General features: G+C 32.5%; 1 protein-coding gene and 1 long non-coding RNA gene across 7 annotated transcripts in view; one reads left to right on the top strand and one right to left on the bottom strand.

Annotated features, from left to right (window-relative positions):
- The first annotated feature begins 110 nt into the window (after positions 1–110).
- Positions 111–22,206, top strand: part of LOC121122281 (uncharacterized) — an 83,324-nt gene continuing 61,228 nt past the window's right edge. The window contains exons 1-4 of one of the 6 annotated variants that reach the window (XR_005865768.2): positions 1,323–1,861; positions 2,257–4,831; positions 4,898–7,950; positions 8,005–8,162. The gene's annotated coding sequence lies outside the window, so the exon portion shown is untranslated. Of the gene's footprint in view, positions 399–1,322; positions 1,862–2,256; positions 4,832–4,897; positions 7,951–8,004; positions 8,163–22,206 lie in introns of those variants that run through there. The other 5 variants (XR_005865770.2, XR_005865771.2, XR_005865769.2 and 2 more) reach the window with 5 other exon arrangements.
- On the bottom strand, positions 12,556–12,944 carry LOC121122283 (uncharacterized). The gene is made up of 2 exons (XR_005865774.2): positions 12,811–12,944; positions 12,556–12,698 (listed from the first exon to the last, which is right to left on the bottom strand). It is a non-coding gene; the product is annotated as an uncharacterized lncRNA (long non-coding RNA).

Raw genomic sequence — 22,206 nt, 5'->3', positions numbered from 1 at the left:
ACTAAATAAAGAATTGGTTCAGGAGGGAGGAAGAAGCATAATATAACTTTTTGCCCCCCTCCTTTACTTCCCTTCTATTGTGTAACTTTCTGTTAATTCTAAGTTAGTTTGTATGCACATATACTTTCAATATACATACATATATATTTATATATACCTTTGTCAGATAGGATATTATGTCTATTAAAATGTACTACGTATGATTATAAAAAATAAAAATTAAAACGATTTTTCACTCTGCAAATATTCCATACGTGTAAAATTATACATGTATGAAGGTACATGGATTGGAGTGTTCATTGATCTCTTGTGAGAAGTATAAAATGTACACACAGAGGACTGAATTTTTTCTAAAGCATTTACTGAAACTTTCGGAAGGATAAAATGACATGAAGAAGGTATGTAACGTTCCTGTAAAATTCATTATTATAAGTGAAAAAAAAAACAAAAAAAACACTGAGCAACTTTCTATAATATATTATTAGGACATTTGTATTATTTTATTGATTATTATAATAGAATATATCAGCTACATGATATAGTAAGTAATGTGTGTATGTCTTCCACGTTGATTGTTGCTTAATTTGTAGGCAAAGGGGAAAATATCAGAGTGCAACATATTAGGTATTATTCATTACTTCACTATTGATGTGTCATGTGAAAATGATGTCAAATAAATCTATAAGAAATATACTATTTGTTCAATAGATTTAAGCATGCATCTATATTTTTGGAATTAGAGTCATATATTAATGATACAACTCAATAAAATATCTTAATTGAACTTATAATTCAAACCCGATTAAATTAGTATCAAAATTATGTGGTATATAATCCATAATGTATAATATTTGAATATCGTATTACATTCATACCCCTTTAAATTACATGGTCTGGATTTATTTATATCATTCTATGTTTTTTCATAACAAGTTAAATAACATTGCAAAATAAATCTCTAACATTTCAACCCATAACTATTACGATTTAAGTAATTTAAACATATTTTTCTTCTAATATGTTAAAAATTTATATAAGCATTAGTCTCATCACTAATTGCAATATTAATTTTTAGGGGATCCAACTAGCCACACCACATTTTTATTATTAAAACATAAAATATAGGATTAACTTCATCGACCTGAGGACATAGTATTCAGCTTAAATACATAAGCTTTTTAGCAAATCAGTGCTATAAGTTTTATTATAGACTTTAAGATACTCATATTTAGACATCTACTACTATAGATTTGTAAGATGGCAACTTAAAACAATTCTATATTAATATAAATAAATATAATATTCTTAATAAGTAATATTATGTGTATAATTTCCGCAAATAATGAGTCAAGTATCAGGGAGATTATACCATTAACATATAATTGGTGTATTACTTATTAGTTATTAGTATGGACTATTGGATAGTCTGCCATGCCCATACAGTATGGCAGTTTATCCAGTGCCAAAGCTAGACATGTACACAGCTATAGAATATATAATTTGGTAGTCAGTTCTAGAAGAAGCGCACTTAAGGAAAATATTCAACTCAGGAACATTTGCGCAGTTGTTGTTTTTTAACCAATCATAACTCATAAAAAGAATAGTAGCATCTACGTCATAAAGAAAAGAGAGCGGACTTTTAATATAACGGTTATGATTGGCTATAAATGTATAGTCCTAGATAAATGAGTATAAAAAGCCTAGTTCACCGCAGCCAGTTTGCCATTACTAGCTCATTCATCGCGAGAGGAGGACGTGTTCAAATTATTTTTCTTGTGAAACTGCTTCTATCCCTTCGAAATCGTGGAAACACAGATTATGTTGGGGGAGAAAGATGGAATATACGATCCTATTTGAATTGGTAAGATTTAAATATTTTAAATTTACTTATGAAGAAAGTCTTATTCAAGGACGCGACGCCATTTTGAAACTAGATACTTCCAGAATATGAATGGGGCTTTATTGTTTAAATTTTGATGATAAATCATTTTTATGGATTCTGTCAAGTAATTATAACATGATTTCTATAATGATGTAAAAGTAATTTGGGTGGAGTTGTGTGAGGGGAGGGAGGACGTCGTTCAACTTTGAAAGGGATGAGTCATGTTCTCTTTTTTTGTAGCTACGTCATACTTTTTGGTAATTGTAATGAATTTTAAAACTAGGTAAAAGAAGTTTATTAGTTTGAAGAAAGGGTGGAACAGTCTTTGATTCATGTTTGATGTTGTTACTTGATTTGATTTTCTTTGTTTTCAGAATTTTGAATTGTGGATCGTCTGGATCTGTGGTACTATGGCAATTGTTGGCATTGTTCCCTCGCTGAAGTGGTGGTTGAGCTGGTGATGACCCCTTGCCCTTACTATGTAGTATTAACTTAATTAGTTTGAAAAAGATACAGGAGTGAAGGTAACTTTTTGATTTTGCTCGCGATCTTTGTTCCCCACGTAAAAAAAGATATTTAAATTGTTGTTTTTGGACAATTTTTGATTATTGTGGCAGGCTACCTAATAAGGAAGGGCAAGGCTGAAGAAGATATAAATCTGTTATAAAACATGTCTATTCTTTGGGAATCTTGAGTCTCTTTGGATTTCCTTGAGATGAAGCATTGTTTTTAGTGGTGCTGTTGCCTGCATGTTAAACAATGACAATAGTACTACGCAAAAGCACACACCGCCACCTTCAATTCAATTTTAGTTCGAATGAATCAATTTTAGTTTCCAAGATACAAATCATTTAGATAATATCTTTGCACCAGTCTTTAGCCATTTAATAAAAGATAGTATGTTAAAGGGACCAAAGATAATTAAAACAGCCGATTTTGTATTTCCATCATCCTTGCATACAGTTTTAATTTTTCTTTACTCCCGTCGTTTTCCTTGAGAAGGTTTAATTTTTGATGAATGTACCATAGTTAATTTTCATTTTATAATACTTTCATAGTTAAAGGCTAAATTTTTTATTTTTTCCGTGTTAAATTGATATTAGATATATGGCATGTTTTAAAATTAATTTGGAAACTATTACTAAGGAAGAACAACTTTTACTAAATTATATTGCTTTTCCTATTAATGATGATGATGCCAATTAAGTACTGAATGGCGATTTAACTAATTAATTTTCTAATGAAAAGATCACAAGCGCGCATACCAGTGGGACACTATCTGCGAAGTCAATGCATTTGAAAATGAAGTACTTTCTGGCACATATATTATGTATGCAAGGTTTGGGTGGGTAACTTTAAATGTCTTAAAATTATTTATGTGCGTATCATAGCTTCATATATCTTTATATTTGCTACCCATGTGGGAGCTAATTTATTTTATTTTGCCTGATTTTTTTTTGTCTTAAACTTTCTCCACCACCTTATAAAATTTTCAAATTAGTGAATTTATCTTTTCCAAGATTTAATCCACAATTAGGGCATGCGAAAATAATTCTTATTTTTGGAATGGGAAGTGCTGCTGGGTGGTGAACCTCATAGCTGCCATAAATGTGTTAAGAAGATAAAAATCTTAAAAAGTTTGAAATCTGCTTCGGTATCATTTTTACTTGTCTCAAATGTTACTAACTTGGGGCGAGTCTGCACCAACATCTTAAAAGAAGATATAAATCATTGTTATACATTTCATTTTTATTGACCTGGTGCTATATCACTGTTGTGTATTTTTATCATTCATGTTGCATCAACAACGCTTGCAGCAGACCTTTTATCCCTATTTAATTCCTAAGCATAAAATCTCGAAGTAGAATAATTTTTAATAATTTGGTTGGTAACATTTGCACTTTCCTTTATTTACTAGTTTCATTGACAATCCTTTTTTTGTAATTACAGATAAATTTCATGTAATTGTATATTAATACTAATCCTCATAAATATTAATTGTATACAGCATAGTTGGTGCATGTCTCTTTGCTGTTAAGTCCAATGATAGCAAACAATTAGATACATATGTTTGGTAAGGGGATTTTTTTCGTACTATTCACTTAATTGTCGCTCTTTAATTTATTAAATTTCCATGTTTTTCCTTTTTGTTCTTACAAAAGTAACACGCTCTCTAAGGTACATGTGTTTCTTACATTACCTTTAGTCATTGGACTTTATTTAGGCAAGTGACTTCATGTGTTCCTATTTTTTAAAATTTGGTCTGTGGAAAATTTCTTTTAATTTTTAGCTAACTTAACTTTCTTTGTTACATCTCTATGATTTTACTTTTATATTCATGAGTGGTATGGCAAGTTATGGATACTTCTAGATTTCCATCATGTTTAAAAAAGCCACTTCGTAATGCTGAGAATATGATCTAGTAAGCTTTGTTTAAACGTTTTAGGTGAAAAAAGTAATCAAGATATAAAACTTAAATTCTTCTTATGATTTACCACACAAAGTAATGTCGTTTGTCTATTTTCAACTTTCATTTGGGGTATTTGAACGTTGCTTTAGAATTATTCAAAATATGGATAGTGTGTTGGAAAAGAAGATATAAATCTTAATGATTAAATTGTAAATAGTACCTTATGTTTGTAACCACATGGGAACAGATCTTGACTGCAGGATTTGAAATTTCAATATTCAAGCAAAATTGGCTATGCTGGATATAAATAAAATGTGAAATATGAACACCAAATATTTTTAGGATGCAGCCACTGCGACAACCACTGCCATTGTGAGAAGATATAAATCATTAAAAAAATGCTGCATTATGATTTTTTTACATCCAATCAATCCTCCCCAATGTATTTGTTTTTGTCCACTTTGCAAATTATTAAGTTTATTACTGCCATTTCTCCTTATGAATATAAAAGAAGATATAAATCTTATGTTAAATGGGCAGTAAGTTGTGCACAGCTAATATCAAATTTGTTAATTTGAGTAGGATGTCATGTGTTGTACTTCCAGAAATCGTTGGGCTCCTTGCACTAAATGCCGATGTTTGCGCTAATTCTGCAAGTGAATTAACTAGAAGTGGTTGTTGTTTATTTACAAGATATAAATCTTTTTAAAGCCCAAGATGTGTAGTGTCCCATGAAGTATGGTGCTTTGTGAGGTAGTTTTTACAAGTGGTCGGTCTAAACAAGTGATATCTCAAGTGGAAAATCTTGCCTCTTAATGGTATTTTCTTGATATTTTTTTATAAATTTACGTCAACCCCCCTTATCGTAATGGACATGTGATAATCAAGTACGACATGCAGCTCATATCAGTAATTTTTTGTGAATACTTAATATATATATACATATTTATATATTTGTGGAAAAATGTATATGTATTTAATTAATTCAAGTTTGCAGTGAACTTTTTTTTTCTACTAAAATGGAGAAAATAGTGATAATGAAATATAGAACTGCATGATAAAAAGTGAATAATGTGATCTTACAAAGCTTTTGAATGTATCTTATCGACATAATAAATGTTCCGGCGAGCTCCTATTTGGGCCCGGAAGTGGAATGGTTATTGGTAACTATGGAATTCAATTATCTTTGAATAACTGGCCTTCCTTTTTTCAAGTGAAAAGGTCAATAGGTTTTTCTTTACAGTATTTTGGAAAACCTTATAGTAGGAAATACTCGTTAAATGATTCAGGATCTTACCTGTTTGTCTTGGTGAGCTCCAATTTGGGCCCAAGTTTTTATGTTGCTGCTTGGTGAGCTCCTTTCGGGCCCAGGCTTTTAAGCTTTGAATATGTTTGGTAAGCAACAACAAGTTACATATTTTTCTTCACAGCGTATATTTCAGAGTCTTATTCGAAATCTTTATGATAAGTTCGAGTATGAATAGGAAATTCAAAGCTTCTTATGACTCTGGCGAGCTCCGTACGGGCCCGGGGTTTGGTAAGCATTTTATTTAAGTAATCAGAGGAAGTTTTCGAGCTCTTACAGATTCTTCAATTCCCTCAAATTTGAGTATTGATATCTACTTCTTACCCCGTCAAGTATATTTTCAACTCTTTAAGTACGAGAGGTTGATACAAGTCAGCCATCCTTGGGACTGTGAAATTCTCAGGTATTATCCAGCATGGTGAGCTCCGTATGGGCCCGTGTTTTTTTGACATATCCCTTTACCTGAATTAAGTGCTATTTTACATAGCTCTGGGGTTAATATATAGGGGGGGTTTTCCTGCTTGCAGATATGAATACTTATTTGCATCAATTTTAAGAAGTTGTTAAAATAATGACCGGAGTCCTCTCAGATCTTAGAAAGATACGTCCAAATTTTTTAAATGGATAACCCGGAAATTTCAAAACTCGACGAAGTTTTTCTATTCTGAAAAAAAAGTGTGGAACATGATGGCTACTTATTGAAAATTTTGAAACAGATAAGTTTAAGGATATGACATTCGTATTATTGGGGAAATAGTTAGGGTGGGGATATATGTTACCTTCCCTCTTGTTAAATTTTTACAGAATCGAGGTACCTGGCCAACCGTAGTGGCTTATCACCTACAACGATCAAATTTCAACTATTGAACAGATAAGTTAAAAGGATAAGACATTCATATTATTGGGGAAATAGCTAGGGGGGGAAATCAAGTTACTTTTCCCTCTTGTTAAATCTTACAGGATTGAGATATCCGATCAACCCTGTGGCTTTTTTACATCTGCGTTCGTCACATTTCAACTTTGAAAAAGATAAGTTTAAAGGATATAACACATATTATTGGGGGAAATGGGTTGGGGAAACATCGCCTACCCTTTTTGTCAAGTTTTACAGGAAAATGTATCATGCCAGTCCCTATGGCTCTTTTCCATCTACAACGAACCTAATACAACTTTCAAGGATATCTATTTGACCTTACCCGCTATGGGCCTTTGATCCGATATCGCCACGTAAAAGCTGAAATAATAATCTGGTGAGCTCCTCTTGGGCCCAGATTCCTCAATTGGCAAATCTACTCAACTTGTTCGTAATGTATAGTTCCAAGTCATTATTTCGATTCCTATAGGGCGGGACTATTCGGGTTCAAGAGTCTTTCTTGTGTTACAGAAATTCAGACTTGTTCCTGTGTCGGTGAGCTCCGTATGGGCCCGACGAGTTCTTAACCTACGTGAAGAGATAATTAAAGTGCAATTTAAATTTAATGAAGATATGCTTGATATCCGCCTCAACCTTCCAAGTATATTGATTTTTTGACAAATTTGTAAATGTTTTTTTCACATTGTATTATTGTAAATGTGTTTTTATTGTTATTTCAATTTTTTTGTGGCGATGTTTTTTTTCTTTTTGTAACCTCAGATGTAAGTGTTAGAAATAATTTGGTTTGAAGCCTCAAAAATGGAAACCAATGTCTAGGAAAATGAGATAAATGGATTAAGTGGTAAATTTATGAAATATCAAAAGTGGCCTTCATGTACGGGGAATATGTGGTTAGGATATAAGAAGTTGAGAAAAATTTCCTTTTGAGATACCTTTTGGCTCAATTATACAACTTCAGTAAATTTTTTACCCTACTTGAATTGCGTATGGTTCGTTCTGGGATGGCCTATGGGACCCGTTCAATTTCGTCTTGTTCTAAATTATTCATGTTTTGGACCCCTAAAGGATATCAATTTTCTTCTATCTTTATATACGGGTTTTCTTCGTTATCATAGCTTTTTCGATTTGTTTTTGTTTTGCTGGTGCTGGCGCTGGAAGAATGAACTCTGGTTGTTGAAGAAGGAAAGTAATCAAAGAAGAATGATTGCAATTGTGGTGAGCTCCTAGGGCCCACATTGTAGTCAGTGGAAAGAAGAGAGAGATATCCAAGTGTCCTCTTTGAGGTACTTGGATTATCTCTGCCAATGGTGTGTGTGGATTCTCCAGTCTTAACTGTAAAGTTTTGAAGGTTATTATGTTATTACACAAGTAGCATTACGATTTAAATTGGCGAGCTCCTAGATGGGCCCGATTGCAGATTTTATGACGGTTAGGTACATTTCGTTTACGAAGCACCGCGTTTGAATTCATATGTCCAGGTATAATATAATTATTTACTATCATGTCATATTATACAAATATTTTCTTTTCAGCTATGGAATTCCTAAGTCAATGTTACTTCTGCTGGTGGTTTTCCTCCGGGTACTCCGGTTTCCACCTTTTAAAATATTGATTAAATGAATTAAGGAAATAATAATGAAATAATTAAAGAAAGAATTAAAGAAATAATATAAGAAAATTTAATACTAAACTTTTGTTTTATTCTTATTTTTCACGTTATAAGTTTGATCTTGAAATTTGTATAAGTGGATACATTAAAACTAAAGAACAAATAACTTTGTCGGAGGGGATATCCCATTTAATTTAGTTTAGTGTTCTCAGCAAATCTTATTATCTCATAGATTTACCGGGTGCTACCTAATTTCCTATCGGTAGAGGATGTAAGCAGGGTGACCCACTCTCTCCTTCATATTAATTGATAGTCGATGGACAGGATGAATAACGAACAATTCTAATGCTAACGCTTAAGGTCTTTAAGTTCGTCAAATGACCTTACAAATGCTTATATATACTGATGATGTGTCAATCTTTATTACATGATCCTTTTAGACACGGATACATCGTTATTTTAGAGCGTAATCACTGTTTTAGACAAATTTAGGTAACAATTTGGATTGAAAATTAGTTTGGGCAAGACGGATATCCTTTCTTCTCATATGAGTGATTTGAAGACTTGCTTTTCAAACTTCAGATATACTGCTAGAGTCAACGTCGCTGTTAGGAGTACCTATACCTGCTCCTAGTGGGGAATCTGCCATGGAAATATACAGTATAAAAATTCTGGAAGCCATCACAAAAGTAGTGAATATATGTAAAAAATCTTATCTCAAATAAGTTGTGTTTAATAAAAATATGGAATCTGATGATATTTTTCAAATTGACCCATTTACTAAGGTACACTCCCTATGATGCAAAAATGTGCACCATTACTAGAGTTGCATAAAATATGACCTGCCGGCTTATAAAAATCAAAGAAACACAAAATTAGCATGATGATCATGACAAATTGTAGAATGTTTGAGAGGATGACAGCTTAGCTGTCATGATGTTGTATTAGAGGAGCTTCTATAAAAGGAAGGAAATCAACACAAATTCCACTCCGTATATAACAAAGACAACGGACATATAGGCTGGATTTACTCCCATCTCTATCTTCTATTCTATTGTTTGGCTATGAGCAGAATCTCATATGAGCATTCTCAGTACCGTCATTTGGGACTATGTTCGGTTCTATGCTAAGTGGTTAAATTGAAATAATTAAAAACACCTACTTATTTTATGGATGAAACTTCAAAGAATACTCATCTCAAAGTTCCTACTCCCCAATTGTTTATTCATAAAGTACTAACCCCCATACACCAATACATATAAACTAATAATTGGTAATTACGTATATGCTTAACAAAATTTCACATACATGGATTAACGTTCAATTTGTCTATATGGACATAATAAATAAGCACATATAAACAAATGGGGGTATTCACTCAAACACATGACAAACCATACTAGCCTCAGCAATTATGTGCCGCCCACGAATCGATTATCGAGGACTTACACTTATATTTCCCGAGCAAATACCTAGTTTACTCTCCATCTTTCATGAATACAATCACCAATTATTACTTTATACTTAGATGCTTCCTTCTCAAGATTTGAGAATTAAATAATAATGATCATTATTTTAGAAAAAAACCCAAACATTCTTACTTAAAAAAGTATCGCACTTTTTCTAGGTCATACTTTATACAACTCTAACCTCGATCCAAGATAAAGAAAGAAAGAGGTGACTAGACCTCAAATGGAAACAGGCAAAGTACAGGGAACACTGAAATGAATTTGCAAAGTGCTCTTTTTTTGTACTTGACGGGAGTGCAAAATAATTTCCTCCTATTAATAAAGTAAATTGAAACTTTAACAGCTCATAACTTACCCATTCTATTGTTAGTTAAGAAGATAATTATGTCTTGTTGAAGTTTAAAATTCAAAGTGTTCAGATTTTACGAAATAAATAATTGATTGAAATCTTTAAAAAAAAAAAAAAAAAAAAAGACCAGATTATGTCATGATTATGGATCGAAAATCTGTTCAGCGTGAAAACCCTGAATGAAAGAGTTTATTAAACAATAGGTTAACATTGAACAACGTCATGTATGCTTACAGAGATTACAATAAATACGTTAGAATGGTCAAAATATGGAGTTATTACACAAATGAACAAAAAAAAAAAAAATCTTCTAATTTCCATATAAAATTCAAATAGTAGTTTAGCACATATCACGAATCTGTAATTAACTTTCTCATATCAAATCTGGCTTTCAAAAAATTTCGATTTGGATTTTTAGATTATTTTTATCCTTTTATAGGTTTGAGACAACTTCAAAAATATGTGCCTATATTTTGACTTGGGTTATTAATAAGAACATTAGTGGAGATTATTTGGACAGTTTTTCCATCCCTAGTCATGACTCATCTTACGAGGCCTTTTCTTTCTCTGAAGTAGAAACGTTTTAAATCACAGAACTTCTTTATTTTGAAAGGGATAATTGTTGAGGTTTTGAAGGTTATCATATACTAAGTTAATCGAAATGAATTGTGATACACGCATGATATATATGGTAACTCACCTTAAAGCATTACAAATTAAAATTAATGAATTAGTTGGGCACCAGTCTTATCCTAACCCGAGTCGCAGTCATTGTGTTTTTCATACGAGTGCCCGGCTGCTGCACTTTAATGTAATCTTTTGAAGATTAAAATTATATTAAATGTCTTGTACATCTCTCTTTGACCGCCCCCCACAAATTCTTAAAGTGGCATGTGTCTCAAGTCCTTCAAATTCTTCATTGAGTTTTAAGTAAAATAAATAACCCCATACCTCTCAACTGCATAATTTTTTTTATTATACAAATGCATAAAGATAAAGTTATCAGGGCTTGCAAATCACTATCCCAGACCCATGTGCTTTTAAACTCGCGCTACTGCGACATAAGAAAATTTAAAATTCACGATTGGCTATTGAATTTTCTAAATGAGGAGGAAAAAGAAAAAAATCAGAGGAATAGATGGACCCAAAGATATTTTTTTCAGTACACCGTGGTAGTCAGCTATACGCATACACTTTGTGTAAATATCTCTTATCTGAGAATCCTGAAATCCTGTCAAATTTGTTGTTTCTAGTTAATTTAATGGTGATACTAAGTCCATCAAAAAGCTATTAGTGAGAAAGGATTTTCCTGCATGCACCTTCTGAAAAGAGTACATCGCACAGGTCTCTAAGTTAAAATACTGTATAACCTTATACACATCTCCAGAAATGGGGAATCAGTTGAATCCTTTTGTTCTGAGACAACAATTCATTTCTGGATATTGATCAAAAAGGGAACAATACAGGCGGCATGAGTGACCTTAATATATATATAGGGAACAGCCGTTGCTTAACAACGAACTTTGAGTACCTGCAATAACTGCACATACATAGGGAGAACGTTCTTTGTTGTCTTGGCGGCTAGTCAGAAGTGTTCAGTGTTAGTTAAGAAAATTGCATTGATCAACGAAAAAAACTAAATGTGTACTTTAAGCATCTTATCATTTATGTATAGTAATGAAAATCGTGTGCATTTTGGGCATGTTGAAAAAAGAAATTGAAAATCAACATTGTACCCCTGACAATTTGAAGAATGTTTTGTAGGAGAGCAGCTTAGCTGTCCTGGCGTTTCATTCAATCAGCTTTGACTAGGGAGGAGGGGGTGAAGAAAATACAAAAGGACATTGACAAGAATGACTGATGTCGATCCTCAATTCTACTTGGAGTGCCACAATCCCTTAAAAATATAACTCCGCAACAAATCCTCTGGGTTACGATCTGTCTTTTATGAGTACACACGAATGTTCAATCAGGTTTAGGATATAATTGAAATCTATTTAAGAAAGGATGCTCATTTCTCAGGAATTAAATAATAATGACAACTGCTGAGGAAAAGAAAATTCATTCTTAAGATTACTAATTCGAAAAAAAAAATGGCCGAGCTGAAAAATACACCGGATTTTCATCACTATTTATGCCTTCTATTTAATTTTAACATATCAAATTTTATTCAAATGGAATGAAAATGGTGTAATTTTTCCATGTAATGATGACCCATATAATTAATATCACTTGGTATACCTCTGTTTTTACTATAAAGGGCTTCATATTTAAAGAATTAATTGTCCGATTGGAAAAATAAAAAAATATATTTAAAGTTTGCAGGTACAAATCTACATATTGTATTCTAAATTTTGTCAAATTCAGAGTTGTTCAGGTGAAAACCTTTGTTTATTTGATGATGGAGAATGACTCCGGTTGAAATTCATAATGAAATTTCAGCCTAAATTAAACAATATTTCAATCAATACTGATTTACTTTTCTCAACCTTAGTTTTAACAATGATGTTTTAAATTGTTTCTTAAAAAAATAGATATGGGTCGTTGAAATGGGCGATTTTCCCACTCAATCTTCAAGCCTGGTCTTACAATACAATGTCTTACGCGAGTAAAATGTAAGTCAAATATTAAAAACTAAATGAACAAAAATAAAAAATGATTTAAAAAATTGGTAGATATTGTTTCTAAGAGATGAACATTTTTGGTACAATTTATTCCGGTGAACTATGAATTTCATATGATCTACTAAAGGGTTCTAGGATGTTTCCTTCCGGGAATTTTTCATATACAGGGTGATGACTAAAAAATTTGAAAATTCTAAAAGCCGTTTTCACTTCTCCATAATTTTATCTTGCGCCATTTTTATAGCCAACTGTTCAAGGAAAAGTTGGTAATTCAACCATTTCTACACCTTTTATTCAAAATGTCCTCCTCCATTCTGAATGATGGCTTCAATACGGGGAAGAAGATGAGCATAGCTGGTCTTGATGAAGTCCGAGGACAAGTTTTTTCACTCCTCCGTGATGGCGGGCTTCGACATTCGAGTGAGAAGTCTTGTTCATCTTGCCCTGCAAGACACACCAAACAGTAAAGTCCAGGGAGTTCACGTCCGGTAAGGACGTAGGCAAGAATCTACCGTCCAGAAGGTATCTATGTTCTTCCTGCAGAAATGCTGCACCTTCTTAGGCGTGTGTGCCGGGGCGCCGTCTTAGGTATGTTGTGTCTATGATGAAGTTGAGAAACACAATCTATTTAGTACCTGGAATCCAGGACGACCGAGAGAACCAAGGGAAGACGTGGAGGAATACTACAAGGGTTGGATTTAATAGGAACACATTTATATTCTTATTAGAAACATTAATCAATATTACTCTGACAATCATAATCCATACAAGCTATTTATACTAATAAAAGATCAAACAGGACTTTACATACATCTTAAATAATCATAATAATAAGAAGAAGAGGTGGAGATTAAAAGGGAAGGATAACCTTTTAACATACACAACAGGGTAAACACATAGTTGTCCCTTGGAAACGTGCTCTTCAACAATGGCAAGACATGGTACCTGAGGACCTTGTAGTAGACGTGAGTGTTGAATTTCTCGTTGGCTTTGAAGAAGTAGGCAAGTATCTTGCTCCCATCGGAAACCACGTCGCCGAAGAACATGATCTGAGCTGGATGTTTGGCCCTGAAGGATCCCTCAACAAGAGCTCTTCATTCAGCCAAGAAGCGATCATTGTTCATGTTCAGAACAACGCCCACTTGTCGACTTGTGCGTGGAGGGGATCGCATACCCTCTACAATTTAGCTTGTTGGACGGACATTTTGATTCCACAATAACAAAATTAACATCAAATTGTAGCTTTTTGTCAGTTCTTTCAAATGGCCTAAAGTAAAAAATTGTCAGACTTTTAGAACCGAGGAGAAACGACCTCGAAGACCTCTAATGCTTGAGTCCTCACCTTGCATATATATTTGGGAAAAGTATCCCTTTTACCTTATACTAAAATTTAAGGCTTAAAAAGGTTCTTCCTCCACTTGAAGTCTTGGAGTTTTTACACAGAGTAGGAGTCACAAAATTCCTACAAGTTGATGTAATTTAAAGTTGACTATTTATTCAAATTTATTTATTTGTATTCTTTAGTCCTTTTTTCATGATAATAAGAAACAACATTAATTAAATAGGAAATTTATACATCTAAGTTGAACTAAAATACCCTCATTTCGAGTTATTCCGTGTAAATAAAAGGGATTACAAAGGACTTCAAGTGAAGGGAGGCCCATTTTATGCCCGAAAAATAAGTACGAATATACATTTATTGCTTACCTTTGAAATACATATAATATTATCAAAGCAATTTGGTATTTGCAATTTCGCTTAATTCAATTTTTACCTTAGCATGATCGAGTATTAAAAAGGGATTTTAGACTTCATACAGAAAAATCATATCATTAAAGCCTTCAGTATAATATATATTAAATGAAGTTGCCATGTAATTATATAATTTTTAAAGTTTTTCTGATAGTACGATTTATATTTATTATTAATCATCCATTGTATTTATTATATCTAGTTATTTATTCTTCGACATTCAAAAGATTTTTTAAAGATTTCAATAATTTTGATTGATAGCCTAGTAGGTACATTAATATGCTGTGTCACGTTAAGATTCAATAGCTTAAAAAATAAGGAGGTTGAGTGAAAAATAAAAGTTCCGTTTATTTATATATAATAGCTCTTTAATGACTTTCCAACACGCCGCGTTGTTACCTTTATTGTATAACGCAACCCTTCAAACGAAAAGAAATAGAACAAAGCCCCAATATCATTTGATTATTATTCAATAATTATAAAAAGTGTCTATTGCTTAACTAAAACTAATGCTAATTAAACCAATCAACGTTCAGCACACTGATTAGGAAAAAAGCAGAAATATCGACAACTGATTTCAAAATTCACGGTATATTTTTGTGCTCGTTGTGTAACACTGTGGCAAGTCCAACCAAAAGGACTACATTTTAAACTTTTTTAATTGTCATACTAGCATCCCTTAATGATATTCTCCATGGGCTCAAAAAATTATGACATATCCCGTAGCCTCACTTATTAACAAAGGTATCAACAGTCCGCCAATGGGGATCAATGGTAACTAATAGCTATAGTTTAAAATAATATGACCTACGAGTATGCTAAAAAAAGAAATTGGAATATACATATGGTCACTCTGACAATTTGAAGAATGTTTGAAAAAGAGCAGCATAGTTTATTAAATTAAGTGTTGCTGTTTGTGCCATTGCCAATTTTATGGAACAATTAGAAACTGTGTGGAGCAATGAAAAATGGATTTGACATAACCTACTTTGAGAGAAAAGTCAAAACGATTGATGTATTATTCTCTAATGGGACATAAGCAAACTAAAAAATATATATAACGGTGTGCGCGTCTAAAACTGTACACTCCTTTAAATTTTACGCCATGCACATATTTGTGATTTTATTGAGTTGAAACTGGTTTATACTGCAAGGCAAGGGTCTTGACTAGTTATAAACAAAACTCCAGCAAAATCTAAATAGCAACAGTGAAACAACAGCCAATAATATGGAGAGACGCCGAGTCGCAATTTTGGAACTTTCCGCGCGAGGAAAAACTCCTACTGAAATTGCCAAGGTTCTGAACTGTAGCCGCACCACAATTACAGCGTGGTTGCCAAAGGGACTCCTGAGGCGACCACAAGATCTAAGTCAAGGCCTCGAAGGTCGGACGAAATGGTTGCTGCCGTGAAAAAGTCTGTCGAGGACAAGAGAGGCAAAGCCACCGTCAGCGGCCTCTCTAGGGAGTTCAACGTCAGCAGAAGGACCATGGCCAGGCTAGTTAAGAAAGATCTTGGCCTTAAGGTCTACAAGGGAACTCCTCGTCAAGCCCTCAAGCCCGTAGACAAGAAAAACGCCTAAAATTTAAAGGAGTGTTCAGTTTTAGATGCACACACCTGTATTATCTACAGGGGGCAGGGGGGGGGGCGTGACAATCTCTAGCTTGTTTAAAAAAAAATATAACATATGCTCTAAAGAATTTTAACTGCACCTTCTAAGTGAGAAACATACGCACATGCAAGGTTAATAGAAATACAAGGTTAGACCATCATATAATCAGACTTGCTAGAATTTTCAATCTGATGTATTGTACCGACTGCTGGTCAAGACAGGCAGATTTTGACAAAACACGCAACCACTCATAGTAAATGATGTTACTATTTATAGAATTTTCAATTTAATGTATGATTGCTGGGCATGAAAACCCGATTTTGACAAAACACACAACCACTCATCCACTATGGCGTCAATAGTGGAAGCGTAGTGGAAGTCAAACATAAGTCGTACACACGTTATGGTATAATCCTTTATTTCTATTAACCTTGCGCACATGTTAATTTTTATAAAATAATAGTATCATTCAGAGAGTTGTATTATTTTGCCACAAAACAACACCACTCTCGGCCCCTCTGTTTACATACGAATATAAGTGCTCCATTAAATTAATTCATAAGATGTTAAAAATACCTAATTATATCACTTATAACTTCTATTTATAGGTATGAGATATCGCAGATGTTTTACTAAGTTTTCATCTTAGACGAAGTTTAAAACACATAGAGATTAAGAGAAAGATTTAGTCGTAATTAAATGTCTACAAGGTTCTTTGTCTGTCGAGCTTTATTCCTTTGCTATCGTGGAAACTTAAATACCACATCAGTAGTTAAAAAAAAGTATAGACCCCGAGTAATATACTAGTTATTTTTGGACTTGGAAAAATCAAAATTATTATTAAAAGAAAATGTATTCATTTTTTTTGTCTTTATTCATATCATATATAAAAATGATTGCCAGGAGAAATTGCGTTATATTAGCATAAATAAGCATTTCAGCTTAAAATCAAGATTTACAAATAAAAATGTGCAAACATTTCATTATTTTGGCTGATGAACACGGTTCGCAATGACAATGTGCTATAGAGTTATTAGAAACTGGATTGATCCATTGTGCCAGTAGTGCACTAGATTGACCGCACTATCAAAGCCGTTACTGTCTATGTTGAGGATCCTGATGTTAATTGCGGCATACTTCGCAGCTGCAACAATAATTATCACTCTTAGGTCTTCTGTAAATAATTGTTCTTTATCTATCAGTCTGTTTGTGATATAAGCCTTTGGGTTATGGAAAAAAGTTATATGTTCTTACGTTGTCAGACGCACTCTTATTAACAACTGCTGATCCAAACAGAACTCTTGCTTTGATGTATTTTGAATCAATATCCTCTAGATCTCTGAGGTTCATGGACACGAAATATCTCAGGATATATAACAAATGAAAGTCAGGAAATGTGTGAGTGTCGGAATTGTATATTTTTCCACAATTTAGCCCTGTTGCAAATTGAAATCGTTTAGTAAATAATTGAAACAATCATTTTTTCTGGTAAATCAAGTATTTACTTTCTACCTACAGCATAAGCCTCAGCAAACAATGGAATGCCCATTTTCATCTTCAGTAGTCCAGAAATCAAAGGCTTATGATATAATCCTGTTCTCTGTAGAGGAAATAAAAATCTCCCCTTCGAGAATACCGAGTGATCCATTAAAATCTGAACATTTTTAATTTCAAAATTCAACAAGATATAATTTATTAGTTAGCATAATATTTTTTTCTTCCAAAAAGGATAGTCGAGTGTGTTGGGATCAAAACTATAGAGGTGGGGGGTAAAAGTGTCAAAAAAAGAGTTTAAAAGAATTTTGCAACGAAGAAGAGGGGTTTCTTTCATTGTTAGTGTCAAAAGTTGCCTCTCCACCCTCACACGTCTCTTTCCACCCACTTTTTTGATAGCTCTCTGGACAGTGTATTGTGAAACCCTGAGATCTCTTGCATGGGTCCTCATGATATTTAAGGCATTGTCCTGGGCTGTTTTCTTTAACTCCTCCGGATCAAGTTTGGCCTTTTTGATAGAGCCCTTCTTCCTCTCCAACGTTTCAGACCTGCTGATGGCATAGACAGCGGTCCTGGAAACGCCCAACTGCTTGAAGTTCGCGAATTTAAGTTTGTCGATCACGTTCATTTTCTCGACTTGTAAGTAAGATTGTTTTTTTTTTCTAAGTAATTGTTGATGCTTTATCGAAGCATAAAAAAATATCGAAATATGAATTAATTTCAATCACTCCACCTATATTAATTATTGAATGAGTATGTGTTCAGATTTAAATGGGGCACCCAGTATTTAATGCAATGCTACTACAATTACAATACCTTTCGTCAATGCTTCCCTTTTTAATTCTATAGGATTATCATTTTTTTTTAATACTTATTTTTGAAATTTTGTCTAATGATATCAATGACCAAACTTGAGCTATAGATTCGAGAATGTTCCGACATTATTATATGCACAGACGCAATAAACGGAGAGAATTGACCAATATGAGGATTTGTTAGGTCAGTTTCGAAGAAAACCCACTCAAGACATGGACTGGAAGATATTGTATATTTTGTTCATCCTTCTCTCCTTTTGGGTATTAGATGTATTTGTTTGCGCATTTTTAAATAATCAAATATTTTTTGATAATAATCATTGATCTAGTAAATAGTTTTTCAACAAAATGTTTTTCACAAAATGACCACTAGTGGTCTGACAATTGGACCAATTGACACCTCTAGTATTAGGTAGTCAAAGAAAACCCCGTTTGTTCAACGGTCAGTCAGCAAGGATCAATGGTGCCAGTTTTAGGATAGGCATAGAGGGAACTTTTCAGAGGCCTTGCTCTTGACTTGAGCCCCGAGCTGGATTAAGAAATATCTACAAACATCTAGCATAAATTTCTATAAAAGGTTATGAAAAAAAGACCTCTTTTTAAATTAATTTTTTTCTTAAAAAATGTAATTCAATAAAATATTGACATAATATATTAAAAATAATCGTTTGAGAAAGAAAATTTAATATCTTTTTCAAAAAATTGAACAAAGGAAATAAATTTAAGTCCCTACATATTTATCTTTACTGCCAGCTCCGTTCGTGAAGCAACATTAAGTCTATTTAAATAACTATGGGTTGTATGAAAAATTTAGTAAAATTAGAAAAGCTCCACGATTGCTTGGAGGCAGTATTGAAACGTATTGAAAGACGAATAACCATATTCACGCTTATTTGACCAATATCTAACGGGTACGGAGGGTATTTAAGTCGTGAGTGTGGCAGCTCATATTTCAAAGACAAATTTGAGACCAAATCAGCTGATTAGTATGGGTATTTTTCAGTCCGTTGGCATTAGCCTAGCAGTATGGATATATCTATCTTCTCCGAGGTGCAGAAACTCCATGCAGGGCTCATGGTGGTATCCAACGGACATGAGAGGAGAATAATTGTTGACTTGTTAAAGTTTGCTGTATCGTTTCTTCGTAAAGTGAAGCGAGAGCTGATTGAGTCGAATTATGACTTTGAAACTGTAGCTGATAGAAAAGAACATTCCAGAATGTTTTACCTGCAGCGAGATGATGAATTCATTCGAAATCTCCAGAAGATGGGAAACAACTATTCTGGCGAAGCCCTGGATCAAGGAAACGGGAATCTACACCCTTCTATGTATACATCCAGAAAATTGAAAAATTGATTGCTGATTTCTCATTTGAAATTTTTTGTTCATTCTTGGTAATAGTTTAGCTTTAGCTAATTTCTTAGATCCTGATAAATTGATAACAGTGTGATAATTTTGTATAAAAATTTCCCTCAATATGAGGTTTGGTGACTCAGCCTGGCATTTTTCCAAATATTAGTACAACTCATTATATGCTACTGACTCTTCAAAAATAAAAAAATAATTATAACAGCTTTGGAAAATAACCTAAAAATTGTTCAGGTTTCAACAACAAAATGTCTCCTCCCCATTTAATCTCATTTTTTTTTTACTACACTAGCATCAATTGGCATTAATAACATTTAAAGAAGTTTAGCGATTAGTAAAGAAAAAATAGTTGTTGATTGGGCTTTAACTTCTTTTTGTTTATTTTTTAATAAGTCATCGTGGTGTTAACTTATTCTCCCTCTGAAGTAAGCATTATCACCTATTTTTGGTATAAATTGTTTTAAAAATGCATAATGAAATAAATATATTGATATTAACAAGGGTTTTACCTATTTCAGTAATACCTTATGTCTGGCTCCTACCTTTTCGTCTCATTCTTACAACAATTTCATCTCTAGTAACACTATACATATATCACAACTTAAGTACGGAGTATTATTTTATCTTTTTGACCCTTAAGTTAAGACTGTAAATTATTAAGAGTATAGGTTTTAGAATTGATTTTTTCTTTAAATATTTTGATATGATCACAAGGCCCAGAACATGAGATTTGGAATGAAAAATCTCTACTATACCACTTTATAAAAATCCTGTAAATGATTTGGACTCTCATAATCAACAATTTGAATTTACCTTGTATTCATGTATATGAATTAAGTGGTCAATGGTCATACAAAGTTAGTGAAAGGAGGAAGAGATGAAATATTATGATAATTTTAGAATAGGCAAGCCAAACATACTTATGAACAACAACTCGTTGTATAAATTATTTTTCTGTGTTCATTGTGTGTGTGTGTGTGTGTGTAATACACACAAAGTTTTTTTGATGAATGGTTTATTTTCAGAGTAAATGAAAATATACATGTAATATGTATTATGATATTGTATACGCATATTAAACTTCAGGCACAAATTATTTACTGCGAAAAATGAGGGAGAATTTTTTAGAATATTTAATAATAAATCAGGGAAACCTTACATATAATATACTATCATAGAGTACACTAGAGAAGGATAGGAACAAGAGAAAATATCCTTTTAGGTGCTATACATTAGTCGTCATAACATTATCTTCCTTGTTTCTATAACTTAATATATACTTACTTCTTTGAATGTACAATGGAAGTAGATATAGGACGGGTCTTAGACCCGGGTACAGTATAAGTAAGTTTATATTATCCGAAAAGATCCCTGGCCTGAAAAGGCTTCGGGTACCCAAACTTTTAAGTATCATAAAAAAGATTCAAGGGATTTTCTGGGTCTTATAATGCTTATAGTATTGCTTGATACTAGAGATTTACATTTAACAAAATGTAAACTGATTCTTTATTTTTTGAAAGATAAAATACTTTTTAGTAATATAATTCAGGGATTATCAAGCTTTTTTTAGTGATGTACCACTTGTAAAATATTTATTAAACCCATGTATCCCCTTCCAGGACAACATATATTTTTAGCTTCATTGACAGGGGCGTCCGCAGTATTCTGTTTTTTTTGTTTTTTTTGGGAGGGAGGCTCAGTTATTGGATTTTTTGGGAAAAAATTGATATTTTTTTCTTAGAAAAACATTTTCAAAATATTAAATTTTTTCGATGAAAAAATTCAAAAATCTACATCTATTCACAAAAAAATAATTTCTTTAACAAAAAGATTCAAAAATCCATAGTTATTTTCAAAAAAATAAATTTTTGTGTAATTTTTTCAAACATCCATATCTTTTCTCAAAAAATTAAGTTTTTTCGAAAAAAAAAAAACCAAATCCACAAAAAATTCTAATTATAAAGTTTTTTGAAAATTTTTACAAATATTAAATTTTTTAAATAAAAATTTCAAATATTAAATTTTTGGAGAAAAACTTAAAAATTCATAGCTATTCACAAAAAATTAAATTAAACTTCAATCATTAAATTTTTTGAAAAAAAAATCAATCAAATATTATATTTTCTAGTAAAAAACAAAAAATCCTTAATTTGGGGGAGGGGCTACAGTCCCTCCATCCGACCCCCCTGCAGATACCCCTGAGTTATGTACTACTTGTAAAATATTCTTTCAAAATCACTAGTAACCCCTGGAGTTCCTCCAATTACCTTAAGGACTACGCGTACCCCTGTTTGAGAACCACTGATATAATAGTTAATATAAATATGTCAACCAAGAATAAATTTACTTATGAGCACAGAGAGGAATGAATTTTTATTTAAAGTTATTCACAACTAATTATACTTATAATTGATATATTTATGTAATTTCTTTCCGAGCGCTAATCAGTAGAAAGTTAAACATTAAAAAAATGTAAACTATATAGGAGATATTATTGAGTAAAATTACGTGAACATCAAGGCAGGTGATAGTTTATAATTCAAATTCTTCTTTTTCAATTTTCAAAGACGATTATAATTTTCCAGGAAAATGTTTATTATGACGACTAGTGTATTTGTTTATTTCTGCTGTTCCATACTTTGT

This window comes from Lepeophtheirus salmonis, chromosome 7 (assembly GCF_016086655.4).
Source record: "Lepeophtheirus salmonis chromosome 7, UVic_Lsal_1.4, whole genome shotgun sequence".
Classification (NCBI taxonomy): Eukaryota; Metazoa; Arthropoda; class Copepoda; order Siphonostomatoida; family Caligidae; genus Lepeophtheirus; species Lepeophtheirus salmonis.
Note: the sequence above shows the minus strand (reverse complement) of the source record. Positions and strands in the feature narration are given on the sequence as shown.